At 49.2% G+C, this 15,278-nt stretch overlaps 1 long non-coding RNA gene and 1 pseudogene across 1 annotated transcript; one reads left to right on the forward strand and one right to left on the reverse strand.

Annotated features, from left to right (window-relative positions):
- The window catches only part of LOC134149734 (DNA polymerase epsilon catalytic subunit A-like), a 41,629-nt pseudogene that overhangs the window by 11,116 nt on the left and 15,235 nt on the right, over window positions 1-15,278 (forward strand).
- On the reverse strand, window positions 4,857-8,835 carry LOC134149769 (uncharacterized). The gene is made up of 2 exons (XR_009960491.1): window positions 8,579-8,835; window positions 4,857-5,304 (listed from the first exon to the last, which is right to left on the reverse strand). It is a non-coding gene; the product is annotated as an uncharacterized LOC134149769 (long non-coding RNA).

Here is a 15,278-nt window from a genome sequence, read left to right on the forward strand (position 1 = left end):
CTCATTTTATACTCCATGGAGAGAGACAGGAAAAACTTCTCTGTAGACATTTGCAGTGTAGAATAAACCTACCTTGGAGGTCCAAAAGAAAACCTTAAACAGTGGTGGTTAAAGAAGACTCGCCACTGCCACTCTTCTTAATCCTATTCCTTTAGTTCTTCATACTCTTCCTCTGTTCCCCAGAATCAGTGGCAGGTGTCTCTGTGCATGTCGGAAGTAAAGGATCAAATATAGTGCGTATGTGACTGCATCATTAATTCCTTCTTGTTTGAATTTTACTTCTTTACATCTCCCTGCAGGTTTGTGATGAAATCAAAGTCAAGCTGAATTCCCTGAAGGATGTTCCTAACGGAATTGAATGCCCCCTTATCTACCATTTAGATGTAGGGGCCATGTACCCCAACAACATTCTGACCAACAGGTTGCAGGTGGGTAACCTCAGTCCAGTCAGGAAGGTGTCTTCTGTTTTGTCTTGCAGATGGTCTAGGTAGTCCCTCCGATTTGATCCCCTTAGCGGCAAACAGTAAACTTTCTGCCCTGGACAGGGGGATAAAATAAGGCTTGGTTTCAAATCCAGTCGGGCTGTTACAGTTGTCAGGTGTACAGAGCCAAAAGGTCTGTCCAAGGTAGAGCAATAGCTTTAGCTGGCTTCTTCCAAAGAATAGTCATTGTTCTTGCTGTAACTTGTGTTCTAAAAAGCTTCTAGAAAGGAGAACTTACTGAACATCACCTCTGTGATGTTCACATTTGTGTTCTTCTACTACCCAACATCTGTTCATTCTGGCATATGTCACTGGAGACAGTCCTTTTTTCTCTAACATGGGTGTGCCTGACCTGTGTCCAGCCCTCAGCAATGGTGGATGAGGCCACGTGTGCTGCCTGTGACTTCAACAAGCCAGGTGCTAATCATCAGCACCGGATGACTTGGCAGTGGAGAGGAGAATTCAGTAAGTGTAATTCTGCTGTCTGCTTTGTCAAGTTCCCTGTTGCACTGCAGCATGGATAGAGCTTGCAGTGTGAGCTGAAGACACAGAGACCACTTCCTGTTCCTCCCCTGGAAAGCTCCTAGTTGCTGTTCCTTTGCAGTGCCTGCAAGCCGCAGCGAGTATCACCACATCCAGCAACAACTGGAGTCTGAGAAGTTTCCTCCTCTGTATTCAGATGGAGCACCCTGGGTGTTTCATGAGCTTTCCCGTGAAGAGCAGGCCAAGTATGAGAAGAAACGACTGGCAGATAAAAATATATGGCGTTATCTGGAGCAGGTTTTTGCTGCCTAGACTATAAACACATCATTAATTACTTCTCTCTCAGGTCTGGGGCTATTTAGTTCATTCTGGCTCAGACTGAATTTGATCTCAGTTTTATGCTGCAACAGTTTTCCCCTAGGATCCCAACCAATTCCTGTACGTTTTTTGAGGAGGAGGCAAGTGCTGTTTTTTGTCTCAGGGTTTCTCTTTTCTCACTGAGAGCCATGTATTTGAGCTGAGACACATGAAAGGTGGTTTTTGTTTGTTTTTGTTTTTGTTGTTGTTCTTTAATGAGCGCTAATTAAAGCATGTCAGTGAAACACATGCATCAATATCCTTTCACTTTTTGCTCCTAAAGTGATACTGCTCAGCAGAAGCATCTAGGTAGTGGGGGTTCTAAGCAGAGGCTGAATTTGTGGGTGAGCCCTCATGGGCAATTTATTTTCCACACACACCTCTGCATCTCTCTAGAGAGGTGCTGTTTCTCCCCATTTTAGTATCTTCCTCCCCTTGCCTCTATAGCAGGTCTGCTTCCTTGCTTTCCTAGGTATGGTGTTTATTTGTATTGATGGAATTTTTCTCAGACTGGTGCCTTGAAAGCTTCAGATCTGTGGATCTGTGTGGTTTGCCCAATGCCATTGTGTTCATCCTTCCCATCCATAGTGGGGCACTGATCTCTGAGAAAGCTTTATTTATTCCCTTAACTAGATTATTGCCGCAAGGCTTATGAGAAGATCCACGTCACCAAGGTGGAGGAGCGTGTCACCACCATCTGCCAGCAAGAGAACTCTTTCTATGTAGACAGTGTACGAGCTTTCAGAGACCGTTGCTGTGAGTTCAAGGGGCTGCATAAGGTGCTGGGCTTGAATTTCTGTTTTATTTGTCCTGCCAAAGCTAGAAGGTCCTCACCTCTCACTAAAAACTTGAACCCTAAAGGATCGTTTTGCTCAATCTGTATGGTCAATAAGAAATATTAGCTTTCCTGACAGCTCTGGTGCAAGTGCAGGTTTTTCCCCTGCTGAATCCTAAACAGCTGCTGCCACAGTGGTTCCTAGCTCTCTGATGTCACAGCTCACTTTCAGTGCTAGGAAACAAAACAACTAGGGGTTTTTTGGCTTTTACTGGATTTAGAAAATCCTCAGCTCAACTATTTTGTGATCTGGTTTGTGTTCACTGTAGGATACTTTTCAAACAGAAGGATGAGACAAGCAGAGAAACAATCTTGATCTTAGGTTAAGAAATGATTGATTCTAGGAGAAAGAAGCATCATGTTCTAGTTCTCAAATGTTTGGAGTCTTGTGGCAGAGGAAGGAGACTGAAATGTAATTGCTAATATATTGAAAGAAATGACAAGACCCTGGGACTCTGTCTCTGGAAGAGTTTCATAAAGAGACATTTGCTTTGCAGTTGTTGCTAGTTCTGTTGTGAATCACAACAGAGGTGGCTGGGAGGCCTTTTCTGCTGAAATGGTTCTGCTGTTAGTCTCAATATAATCTCTTGCTGCAAGCATTTAGTTCTTGCCAGCACAATACATGGTGTGGCAGAATTGATGTAGGATGGCAGTTCTGCTGGGATTAGGTAATTCTAACTATGGGTGTGAGTTACAGTTGATGCTGCAAGACTCTTCCCTAATATAGCATGATGCCTATGCCCAACGCTTCCCCCTCAAATGCAGAAGGAGCAAAAAGAAAGAGGAATTATCTTAATAACTGATACTGTTCTAGATCACAGTGTCATATTAGGATTGACGTGGGGGGAATATCTGACTATTGATGCTGCCTGTAGTGGAATGTAGGGTTGTCCTGACTCTGCCTCTTGCCATCAGGTGTGGAAGAAAAAACTGTGCACGGCTGTGGAGACAGGTGATGCCTCTGAAGTGAAGTGCTGCAAGAATATGGAAATCCTCTATGTCTCCCTGCAGCTGGCACACAAGTGTGTCCTCAGTTCTTTCTATGGCTATGTCATGCGTAAAGGGTGAGTCTCACCTGCGGTCATTGCTGGAGTCCTCCAGCAAGGAGCGTTGTAAACCAGAGCTGTTCTAGTGAGGCTGTCACCTTCTTAACCTACTTCCGAAGCACAAGGGGGATGATAGGTTGTGGGATTTGCTTGTCTCAAGTGAAACAGAAGGATTGTGGTATAAAGACAGATGTGATGGAAATGTACAAGTATGAGAATTTCTGGTGACATTCTTGCGAAACTAAAACAAGATGTGAGACAGGACATGGAGGAGTTCTGGAAGGATAAGCGGCTTCTGAATTGTTTTAGTGGACTTTTTAATGAGCTCCCGTTGTACTCTCCCTGGGTACTTGCCAACTATGCTGTTATATGCTCTCACGTGATTTTACACAGACTCTGCAGCTTGATTGCAGCTTATAAGTATGACTGCTTGCACAATGAAGTCGGACATTCTCTAGCATTCACATCGAATGTGTGGTGATGTCTCATTTTCTTCGTGACAATAGGTGATCCCTGTAACACTTTTTTTTGTTCCTACTAATGGCTTCTTATTTATTAATCCCCTTAGCAGGGACTTTTGCTAAACAAGGCCCTGTAGCATTGGCAATGAGTGGCAGGGTTTGTCTATAGGTGATTCTTCAGGGTGTGCGGTTTCCTGAAGTATCACAGGGAAGGAAAGGAAAATGATCTCCTGAAGGCTGTTGTGGTTGTCTTTTTTGCCCTGAGACTTTATTTTCTGTACGACCTGATGCGCTTCCCCGCAGCTGTACTTAAGAGGTAACACTGCATCCTTTTGACTGTCCCTCCTCCATTCACAGAGCTCGCTGGTACTCCCTAGAAATGGCTGGGATTGTGTGCTTCACTGGAGCAAATATGATCACACAGGCTAGGGAGCTGATTGAGCAGATTGGGTGAGTATGTGCTGAGCTGAGGAAGAAAGGTTCTCCTGTATGTAGTGTGAGCAGATGGGTAAGGGCAGAATTTGACCGGCAGAGAAGAGGAGCAGTGGGATAGATGTGGGATTAATCAGTGGAAGCTCTGGTGTTCTGGAGATGCAGATTTCTGACATTGCCACGGCTTATTAATGCAACTGCTGTTGTATGACTATGTTCCTTTGCAGAACGGACACTGCCTCTGCCTGAATTGTGGACAGAGAACAGTTCTTTGGCATATTTTCCAATCTCTTCCTGATGGTGACTTTTTTTCTTCCGTTCTTAGGAGACCTCTAGAAATGGATAGAGATGGGATTTGGTGTGTCCTTCCCAACAGCTTCCCAGAAAACTTTGTCATCAAGTCAACCAATGCAAAGAAGCCGAAGGTGACAATCTGCTACCCAGGTGCCATGCCGAACATCCTTGTAAAGGTGAGTCTGGCATCTGTACCAGCCAGCTGTACAGTCTGGTGAAAACAGTGAAAGGGAAGAAAATGTTTTAGCCTTCTGTAGGCCTGCAAGCCAATCAGGCCGTTCTTGTGAATGGAGTAGCTCTACTGGCAGCGGAGTATGCATCTTTGTTCTTGGAGTTGGCTTCAGCCCAGAGGACAGCCTGTCTTTTGTCTCTGTGTTGCCGTCACAACAATACCCAGAGTTAGGGTGAGGTCAGGAGCCCGCAACCCCGCCCGCCCCTGGGCCACACCACACTGACTCCCTAGGGAGGATGCGGCAAATGGCGTTTATTGCGTCGTTATAATTCTTTATATACGCGCTCGCACTGTCTTTTCCTGTCTTAACCCTGCCTCGTCGGGACGTCACATCCCGTGATCTTCCGCAGCGCCCCGTATCGCCTACCACAAGTCCCCCTCTCCATGCTACAATACAGTCGTTGTTTCTTGAATCATCAGGAGACGTTGATACCCAGAGTGAGGACGCCGTAACTCATTAATTGTACGCCGCAAGCTGCGTACACATGCGGCAAAGCTAGGGATGCCAGTGCTGTAAGCGGGCTGCAGCCTTGTAATTCTCAAGCCAGTGTGAAAGCCCTAAAGCAAAGCTAAGCGTGCATAGCAACTCCCAATCCTTGTGAACTCGGCATCATTCTCTTTCCCGCGACGCTGTTCTCGTGATATCAGCCGGTCACAAGAACGTATTTCCTCCTCACGGAACCTGCAAAAGACACTTGAGAACTAAGGTGAGTATTATTGATGGACATCAGGACGTATCCACCGTGCTGGTACCCAGCATATTGTCTCTCCCTTGCGGATCGCCGCGTATCCTCTTCCTCCTGTTATAAAGGTCCAACCATCCTCCCAGACCCCTGACTCAGGATCTCGAACCCTGACTGGAGGGCCGTCTTCCATCGCTGCTTTGGCCCAATGTTTGTCGACCGGAGCATTTCGATTTTCCCCGCGCACAAAATGATTCAGGCCAAATAGTGCGCGAGCTAAAAGGTTGGCCTGGAGGGGTAAGGGGACACGCTTCCCACCTATGCCCAATCCGTCCCCCTCCCCAAGCGCCCGTAAGCGTTGCTTCAGAACTTGATGGGTACGTTCGACTATGGCCTGACCTTGGCTGTTATATGGAATTCCCTGTTTTAATTGGATGCCCCATTTGTTGGCCCACTCCCGGGAACTATGAGCAACAAATGCAGCTCCATTGTCTGTTTTGATGACCTCAGGAAGTCCCAAGACAGCGATTGTTGTTTCCCAATGAGATTGTACGGCTTTGGCGGTTGCTTTACGGTGACAGGTAGCTACAAGGTACGTGCTGGCCGTATCAATGGTGACGGCAAGCCACGCTTGCGGTTGGAAGGGCGCATGCCAGGTAAAGTCAGTCTGCCAGATCTGGTTAGGCTGTAGACCTCGAGGGTTAACTCCCGCCCCCCACAAAGGGCTATGTTGACAGTATGGGCAGGTGGTTACCACTGCTCTTGCGTCTGAGATGGAAATGTTGCACGATTTGGCTAGTCCACGTGCACCTATGTGAAAGTGGTCATGGAGTGCGCGCACGTCCTGAAGGGTGTACACCCGCGTCGCGGCTTGGTCTGCCACTGCGTTACCCCTTTGGTAGTATCCAGGGACATTGGAATGGCTCTTTTCATGTAATATGGACACAGTACTTCCGCGCTCCTGTAGATGGCGCTCAAGCATACAGGCAATATCCGTGCCCGTCCAGCCGGGCGTGGCCATGGAGGCCAGGAGCTTAAAGAGAAACATAGAATCTGTGACAATGTTTACATGGCCCTCATACGGTAAGTCGAGAGCCAGGCACACGGCTTTTGCCTCCAAAAATTGTACTGATTGAGCGGTATCTTGGGCAGAAACAGACTGCCATTCACCCTTGTCTTGCCATACTACTACCGCTCGGCCCGTTTGTGACGAGGCATCTGTAAAGACTGTCAGGCCTGGTTGAGGTCGCGTCAGTACTCGGACTGACGCGGATGGGTGAATAATGCGCAAGTGAGTCCAACCTTGGAGCGTTGGCCCACATCGTATCTTCCCAGGGTATCCCTCTAAAGCTAGCACTATTTTTTTTTCCTGGTTGCATAATTGCTCCTCCCAGCACTGGGTTTTATACGGGAGCTAGAGAGTGGAGGGTTCGGTACCGAACATACGCAGAGCGGCCGTCCGCATCTTCGTTATCATGGCCGCTAGCACACTAGAGTGGGGCACAAATGCACTATGCATTTGCGAGGAAAAGTTACTCCGGACGGCACACTCTGGGCATGCTCCAAGACATGCTTTATGGTTGCCCCTATCGACGCTCCTTTTGGCGCCGTGAGCAGTGCGCTCTTAGTCTGCTCATTGCCCTGCTGACGAATACACTCCAGCATAATTGCGTTCTTGGCCTCCCCCGGCAAGGTTGCTGCCGATTCTAGGGAGGCCTGCAAACGGTTGCAAAAATGGGCAAAATTTTCCGTTAATCCTTGCTTCACCTGTGTCCATGGTTCGGGGGGTTTCACATAACGCTGCAGATCATTGAACGCTTCACGGGCTGCCCGTGCTGTGGCGTTCAATTCTGCAGTCCGTACACCGGCCGCTTGCTGTTGGGCGGTTAGCCCTGCATCAGACCCTTTTGGGCGCCCCAAAGTGGAGTGCCTGAGGGGGCTCTGCGGATCTTGCGTCGCCTGTATCAACGTTTGATGTAGCCTACTCGCCCACTGCTCTTTCCACAGGACATTCTCAGTCGGTGTTAAAATCATCTGCGCTAATTGGCGACAGTCCGCCGGGGTGGCCGGGCCTGCACCCAACAGGTTATCAAGCATTGCCTGCGTGAGCGGGTGATTCAGGCCGTGTTCTGCCTTTGTTTTAATCAATTGTGTAATCACTTTAGCATCCCAAGGCCGCCACTCCGTCCCCGCTGCGGTTACAGTCACAGGGAACATCTGTACCGCTGCTCCCGGGCGGACGGCCAAACCAGATAGCAACACATCTTTAGCAACAAGGTCCCAATTGGGCAGCTGGATTGTGTCACTGCTTCGCTTCCCACCCTCTTGCTGCACTATACGTTTCTGCCTCCCAACTTCTTCCTCCAATCGTTGCAGCACCTCGAGCACCTTGCGCAAGTCTGAGCTAAGTTCTGAGTGACCTTGACTGTCTGGGTTGTCTTGACTACCACCTCTCCCCACGTCCTGTTGTTCTTTCCATTCTCCTTCACCCCCCGCCCTCGTTGTGCCCACATCTTGTCGCTCAGACGAGTGCGCAGCCGCTGATGGACCGTGCATACGCTGCAACTGCTCCGTTAATTTCTGCATGTCTGCATCAGCTTCTGTCCTGCTCCTCTCTCCCCCCAGGGCTCCCTCGGCTCCCCAATTAGATTTAATCAAGCATCCCGGCAACCAGTCGTCGGCAGGCACCACCGGACGCCTGTCGACTTGAGCCGATGGAAGCGAGGCATCTGCCTCACTCTCAGGCTCTTCCCGGACAGGAGGCAATCCTCCGTCGCCCGGAGTGTAATGGGTGGCTCGCAACTCCTCCCAAGGATAACCAGGAGGTGTAGGATTACGCGTTTGCGGCGCTGCAGCCGACACGGGCTGCACCGGCAGAACTTGCGGCTCCAATGGGGACAAAGGGTTCTCATCGGCGTTGTCAGTCGCTTGCGTCACCGATTTGGATACCCCCGGCGAGTCCGAGGGGTCCCCCGTTTGGGTGCCCCGCGGCTGCGAGTCATACAGCAAGCCCCGTGCTGCCTGCCAAGCCTCCTGCTCCTCCCGCGCTCGGCGAAGCAGGGTAAGCACGACACCCCAAGCCTTAAGGTCTTTTCCCGAGTGGCCGGACATAGTCCGCTCTGCTAACACCTCGGAGCACCGAGGCCAATTTGATGAGATAACAATGTCAGCAGGGCGCTGCACAGCACCCTCCTGGATTAGGCGTTCAACACACGCCGAAATTGCGCTCGACTTCACAGACGTTCCCCATTCCTTCGCGCACATTTGAATTACCTTAATCACTGCTTCCATCGTCTGTCTGGCGCCACCCCCGTCGCCCCGGCGACCACCCTCACCCTATCACGTCGGGGTCTCCACTTTGTTGCCGTCGCAACAATACCCAGAGTTAGGGTGAGGTCAGGAGCCCGCAACCCCGCCCGCCCCTGGGCCACACCACACTGACTCCCTAGGGAGGATGCGGCAAATGGCGTTTATTGCGTCGTTATAATTCTTTATATACGCGCTCGCACTGTCTTTTCCTGTCTTAACCCTGCCTCGTCGGGACGTCACATCCCGTGATCTTCCGCAGCGCCCCGTATCGCCTACCACACTCTGGTCCCCTGTGTAATGAGCAGGATGTTGGGGCTGACAGCTTTGCTTGCTACACAGCTACTCTCTGCCCTGCACAGCTCATAGCTCAAACTGGCGTTTGAGTGGAAGGAGAGACTCTGATATAGCAGGGAGGGTATAGTGTAAGAGACCAGGGTTGGTGTGTGCTTCTGTGCATAGACTGCCAGAAGCAGTAGGAGTCAAGACAAGAACAAGGTCCCATGCTCTGCTTACTCAGCCATTTATGGCTATAAGCCAAAAGAAGTGACTACAGAGTCTCCTGCACTTTTCTTCAAGTCACATGTTTGAGTCCTACCTGCTAAATTGTTCTGTAGCTTTCCAAGGAGTTGCTTGGTCACAAGGGATCAAGCTAACTTACCCTATCTTAGCAGAGAATAAAGTATGTTCCCTCAGGAGAGCAGGGATTGATCTTTCCCATCATCCGGAAGGAACAAAGGCCGTCAGTGATCCCTTCAGACAGGATGATGTATCTGGGGGCTATCTGCTCGTATAATCAGCCAAACTGTTGAGTGAGGCTATTCTGTTGGGGCTGTGCCGGCAGGAAGGCTTCACAAATGATGAGTACCAGGAGCTGGAGGACCCAGCCTCTCTCACCTACGTCACACGCTCAGAGAACAGCATCTTCTTTGAAGTGGATGGGCCCTACTTGGCCATGATCCTCCCAGCGTCCAAGGAGGAGGGCAAGAAGCTGAAGAAAAGGTAAGAGTTCAAAGCTTGAAGAATCACCACTTCCCCAAGGTAAGGGATTGGAGGTCCTTTTCCTTGACTACATTTGAGGTGTGTTAGTCCTTGCCCCATGTTGCCAGTCCTCTGGAGCTGGCAACATGTTTGGTTTGCTTGTTGCTGCATACCACCGAGATCATGCAGTCTTTAAACAGCAAGTTCCTTGCATGAGATTAGTCTTTGAATCCAGCTATGCCCTGGCCTTAATTGACACACTCTGACAGTAAATTTCTGAAGATAACAGTGAAACAGCACTTCTCAAACTTCCTGATTAGTCATGGTCTCCCTGTTTGGTTCTGAGATGCACAGGCAAACTTTGATTTTTCTTTCTATCTTTTCTCTTTAAATTCACTAATCTGTCTGTCCCTCTCTCAAATTTACAGACCTCTAGTAATACTTTTCCCAGACGTTTCCACTTTAATCCCCATCTAGGGGAAGGAATGGATCTTGCCATTGCCGTCATGTTATAGAAAAGCAATTGCACTTGACTTCACTGACTTTCTTCTGCCGCCTCCTTAAATACGAGCACGAGCAATCACGAGAGGACTGCCCACAGACCTGGGTCTGGGTTCAAAAAATACTGTCACTGTCCTCTAGCACTCCCTGCTCTTACAAGACTATGTTTGTTTCTGCTTGAATGTCTCTGTTGGATGAACTTCAGCATCCACTGTGAGTGCCTTTGCATGCCAAGGGAGTCTGTCGCAGAAGTCAAGATGATGTCAAGCACTGAATGAACTCTGCTCATGGGAGTCTTATCTCCGGGGCCCTTGAATTTTTTCTGTGATTTTAGGGATGTCAGCAAGTGCACTTATTTCTTGCTCACTCTCAAAGTGGAAAGAGCAGTAGTGTGGAGCTGGCTGGCAGGAACCACTGCCAGCTGAGGAAGAAAAGACTGCCTCGAGGAGGGGTGACAAAGCAATGTACGCTTGAGTCTCACCTCTGTTCCACTGAAGCTTCCTGTGATGGTTATATTGAGCCATACAAATAATTGGCAGGCATATGAAATCCACAAAACACAATAGTGTGTTGTCATAGGTGTTTCAATAGCGATGTCCAGTTTCCTCTGAGTCCATTTTGCCAGCATCCCCTCCTATTTTCCAAACAAAGCTTGATTCTCCTCTATAAGGCTTTTCCTAGTACCTCACTCCATTTCTCTACTCCTCTCACCCTGACTCTCACTTCTTGCCCTTTATTTGTGTGCATTTAAGAACATTTTGCCAGTTAGTATTGGCAAGTTGGGGGCAAAGGCTGGTGTGCTTTTGCAGCTGGAGGTGAAGTAGTTCATGATGTTACTGTCTCTAGCTGTGTAAATATGCCTAGATCATGCTAGTACAGAGCCCCACAGCTTGGATGGACTTACCTGGTGGCTGCCTAGTTTGGCAATACTAGAAGTTCTTTGGCAGGAGGGTAGTAAGTAGCATCCTGGGTGATGTATTCCTTGGCATAGACCAGGTTTTGCACAAGCTCTATATCCTAGGTATGCAGTCTTCAGTGAAGATGGATCATTGGCTGAACTGAAAGGGTTTGAGGTGAAGTGACGGGGAGAGCTGCAGTTGGTGAAGATATTCCAGTCTTCTGTATTTGAGGCCTTTCTGAAAGGCACCACACTGGAGGAGGTCTCTGCCTCTGTAGCCAAGGTGGCTGATTACTGGTTGGATGTACTGTAGAGCAAGGTGAGTGTAGGGTTTGCAGGATATGCATTCCCTGCATGTTTGTCTTCTCAGGCTGGGGCCAAAGAAGAGATGTCAAAGCTGCCCCAACACTGTAGGGAGGATGGACTTTGTCTGAAGAGAATGGTTGGTCCGTTGTACCTCTGATGGCTGTTTGCCTGTAATTTCTACCCCTTTGATTCTCTAGGGCTGCTCTTTAGGGTCTTTTATCACCAGACCTGTTATTACAACACTTTTTTCAGCTGTTACCGCTTAACTGTGGGTAAGCGTTGTCCTCCAGTCACCTCTTTCACAGAGGTAGCCTGGTGGTCCTCTTCCACCAAGGACTTTCTCTGGAGCCACTCACTGAGACAGAGGATGGCAGAACCATTTGCCTGCAGAATGTTTTCTGAAGAGCCCAGAAGAGATTAGCTTTAAAATAACCAGCAAGAGCAGAGACAATGCCAGAAAACAGAGCCTCAAACTAGGGAGCAGGAGAGATGAGAAACCGGAGTGACTGCTCTGCTTGGGAGTTTATTGGGAGCACTTCCCCTTTGTATTTTGCATCTGGCACTACAGAGCTGGGCCCACTAAGAGTTTGCCATACAACATCATTTCAAAGCATTGCATTCACAGCAGGAGTTCTGATGCAGACCTCATGTCCGTGATCTCTATATTCCATAGGTCATGTTGGCAACTGGAGCAGAGATTGCTCACAAACTCCTCATAAAGACAGCCGTGACAATCAGTTTAAATGTTCCATGTATGTAATAGCAATAAGGTTTGATCATTAGGTTCCTGATAGTGTTTTTTTTTTCCTTGCTACTTTTTTCAGGCTGCCAACATGCCTGATTGAGAGCTGTTTGAGCTGATCTCAGAGAACCGTTCCGTGTCTCACAAGCTAGAAGACTCCGGGGAGCAGAAATCCACTTGCATCAGCACTGCCAAGCGTCTGGCAGAATTCTTGGGAGCCCAGATGGTGAAGGATGCAGGGCGAAGCTGTCGGTTTATCATTGCTAAGAAAGCAGAAGGGTCTCCAGTCACAGAGAGGTAAACCTGTCTTGAGGGGCCAGGACTTTTGGCAGGATGTGAATGGAATGGCAGGATGAATTGATGTGGCATGACCAAGGGATTGCTGGTGTACTGGTTTAGACCATAAAAGAGACTGTAATGGTGCGTAATGCTGTGCAATTGCCTGCTGTTTGTTGGCATAGCAGAGGGGTGAGAGGAGAAGCCCAGAGAGGTGTGTGTAGGCTGGGAAGATGGGGTGCTGTGCTGCCAGTGACCTTGCTGCTGGTTGGTGCTTCCCTATCTTCTCCAGGGCCATCCCACTTGCTGTCTTCCAAGCAGAGCCCAGTGTACGGAAGCACTACCTCCGGAAATGGCTGGAGAGCCCCTCACTGCAGGACTTCAGCATGCGGGCAGTGAGTTGAACCCCCCTATGGAGCAGCACAGCCTTTGATTCTCCAGCTCCTCCCTCAGGAGGCACTATGTGGGCAGCAGTTACTTGTTGTCACAAAGTGAAGTGCTGTGGAGAGTGCTGCAAGCAAGGAGAAATGCTGGTCCCTGCATCACCCAGCAGAGCAGCACTTTTCTACTCCATCTACTTCACTGTCTACTATTGTGCGTCTTGCCCAGATTCTGGACTGGGACTACTATATTGAGAGACTAGGCAGCACCATGCAGAAAATCATCACTCTTGCTGCAGCACTGCAGCAGGTATGGAGGTGGGAAAGGACAGGAGGGCTGCAGGTCTGTGGTGATGGGAGGAAAGGCAGAGGGCATTGGCTCTGAGGACTGCTTATGTGTGATTTGACAATATTCCTCAGGTAAAGAATCCTGTCACATGGGTCCGGCATCCTGACTGGCTGCACAAGAAACTCCTAGAGAAGAATGATGTGTACAAACAAAAGAAAATTAATGAGTTCTTCACTTCTGAAGGCAAGAGACAGGTAATAAGAGTGAGAGAAAGGAGTTGGCTGTGCTGATGGGCATCTCTTGCTGATACTGTGGCCTCAGCCCCCAAATCTTCCTGCTGTCATTTCTCTCAGGTCCTAGCTAACCAGCACCAGGGGGGAACACCCAGCTCCCAGACTGGAGACATAGAGGATTTGGGGGCTGCTAAGCCCCTTCAGCCATTGGTTCCAGTCGCAAATAAATGGAAGCAGTTCCCTATGGCAGAGGAAAGCCAGCAGGTGTCCCAGTATCTGGAACTGTCCCAGTCCTGGTGAGAGATCCTGGGCCCACCTGCTGCCATGGCCACATTCCCCTAGGGAGGTTACTTTGTTCCTGGTTGGGTGGGAAAGGGAGACTGCAGGAGTCTGAGGCCAAGATGAGGCCAGATGCTGTCACCTTCTGTGCTCTTGTGCTTGTTGGGACAAGCAACTATGATGCTGGCACAGTTCTTCTATTGATGTGTTTACCTCGATGACTGTATCTCTTTCCTTTCCTCAGATATTACCACATCCCCATTGGGAATCTCCCTGATGACATGTCTACCTTTGGTTCTGACCTGTTTTTCTCCCACCACCTCTGTCGCCACAACCATTTGCTGTGGCTCTCACCCACGGCCCACCCAGAGCTGGGGGGTAAAGAGGCTGATGACAACCGTTTAGTTATGGAGTTTGATGAGAGAGCCTCAGTGGAGATAAACAACCCTGGCTGCTACTCCACAGGCAGGATAGCACTGAGTGGGAGCCGAGCCAAGTGCTCTTCCATGAGCTCAGGAGAAGGATGGATGCAGTGGCAGAAGAGTATCTGAGCAGTTCTGCAGTTGCTGACAGCTTCAGAAGTTGAGCGATGATCTGGACAGGATATATGCAATTGGCATCTCCTGGGGATAGAGAGTCCTGTATGCAATAGAAAAATGCATGCAGGCATTTAAGTACAGATTATTTTCTAGTTTGTGGCCTCTCATAGCAGCATTCAGAAGATCACTTCTGGTGGTCGCTAGGATGAATCTTTCTGTGATGCAAAACAAGCTGACTGATAGTTGTTATGAGCACCTCTGCTGCAGTTTCCAGAAAAAGCTGGTGGCCCCTGGAGGGGAAGTAGATCCAAGTTTTGTTGGAAGGTGCTCTGCTGTTTAGCTGTGCAGTGAATGGGGCCATCCGTACATAGCATCACGGCCATAGAGGGGAGAGGTCTGGCCATGTGCCAAAAGTGTCCTTTAAGGCCTGTAATACAAGGTGTGTGGCAGTCTGGAGAGCAGCACAGTTTCCCATGCTGCTGCAGTACCATACAGGCTTTCACCATTTCCTGATACGAATATCTTGATGTTGCACTCGGTAGATGCAGCAACACCTGTAAAGAGCTCTTATAACTTGTGAAAAGTCCTGGCAAATGGGTGCATTCATCATACCTGGAGAGGGGATTGTGTCCTTGCTGATTGTCTGCCCTGTTTGCCTGTTGACAGGTTGTGTTTGGTCACAGTTTGTCTGGAGCTGGATATTCAGAGCTTAGCTATAAACGCAATGTTACAATCCGATCACATCAATGACATGGAAGAAGGTTCCAGTGTGAGTATCAGTTTTGATGTGATCCAGCAGGCATCTCTAGAAGACATGCTGACAGGGAACCAAGGTGCCAACATTCCAGCCAGCTATGATGAGAGTGCCCTGTGCTCCAACCCTTTCAGGTATGTCTGTAAGGGTCAGCATGAGATGGAGCATCTGTTTCATCCTGCCTGATGCCCTCAGGGTCCTGCCTCTCCTTCCCAGCTGACTGGCTGGCTTTAGCCTCTCCAGATTCTTACTAGCATGTGGTTTGTGGGGTGCCTTGAAGCACAATAGGCAGCTGGCTTGGCAGAGGGAAGGAGGCGAAGCCCAGCTTTGTCTGTTGACATCCTCCCTTTTAGGCTTGAGGATCAGCTCTACCTAGTGGCTCAGCCAGCATATGTGAGGAGATGCTTTTGAAGAGTTTGCCCTTTCCTGTTTCTCTTTCATCTCCACAAGGTCATAGAGGCACATAATTGCCCTGTGGCTTATGTGCTG

This window comes from Rhea pennata, chromosome 21, assembly GCF_028389875.1.
Source record: "Rhea pennata isolate bPtePen1 chromosome 21, bPtePen1.pri, whole genome shotgun sequence".
NCBI lineage: Eukaryota > Metazoa > Chordata > Aves > Rheiformes > Rheidae > Rhea > Rhea pennata.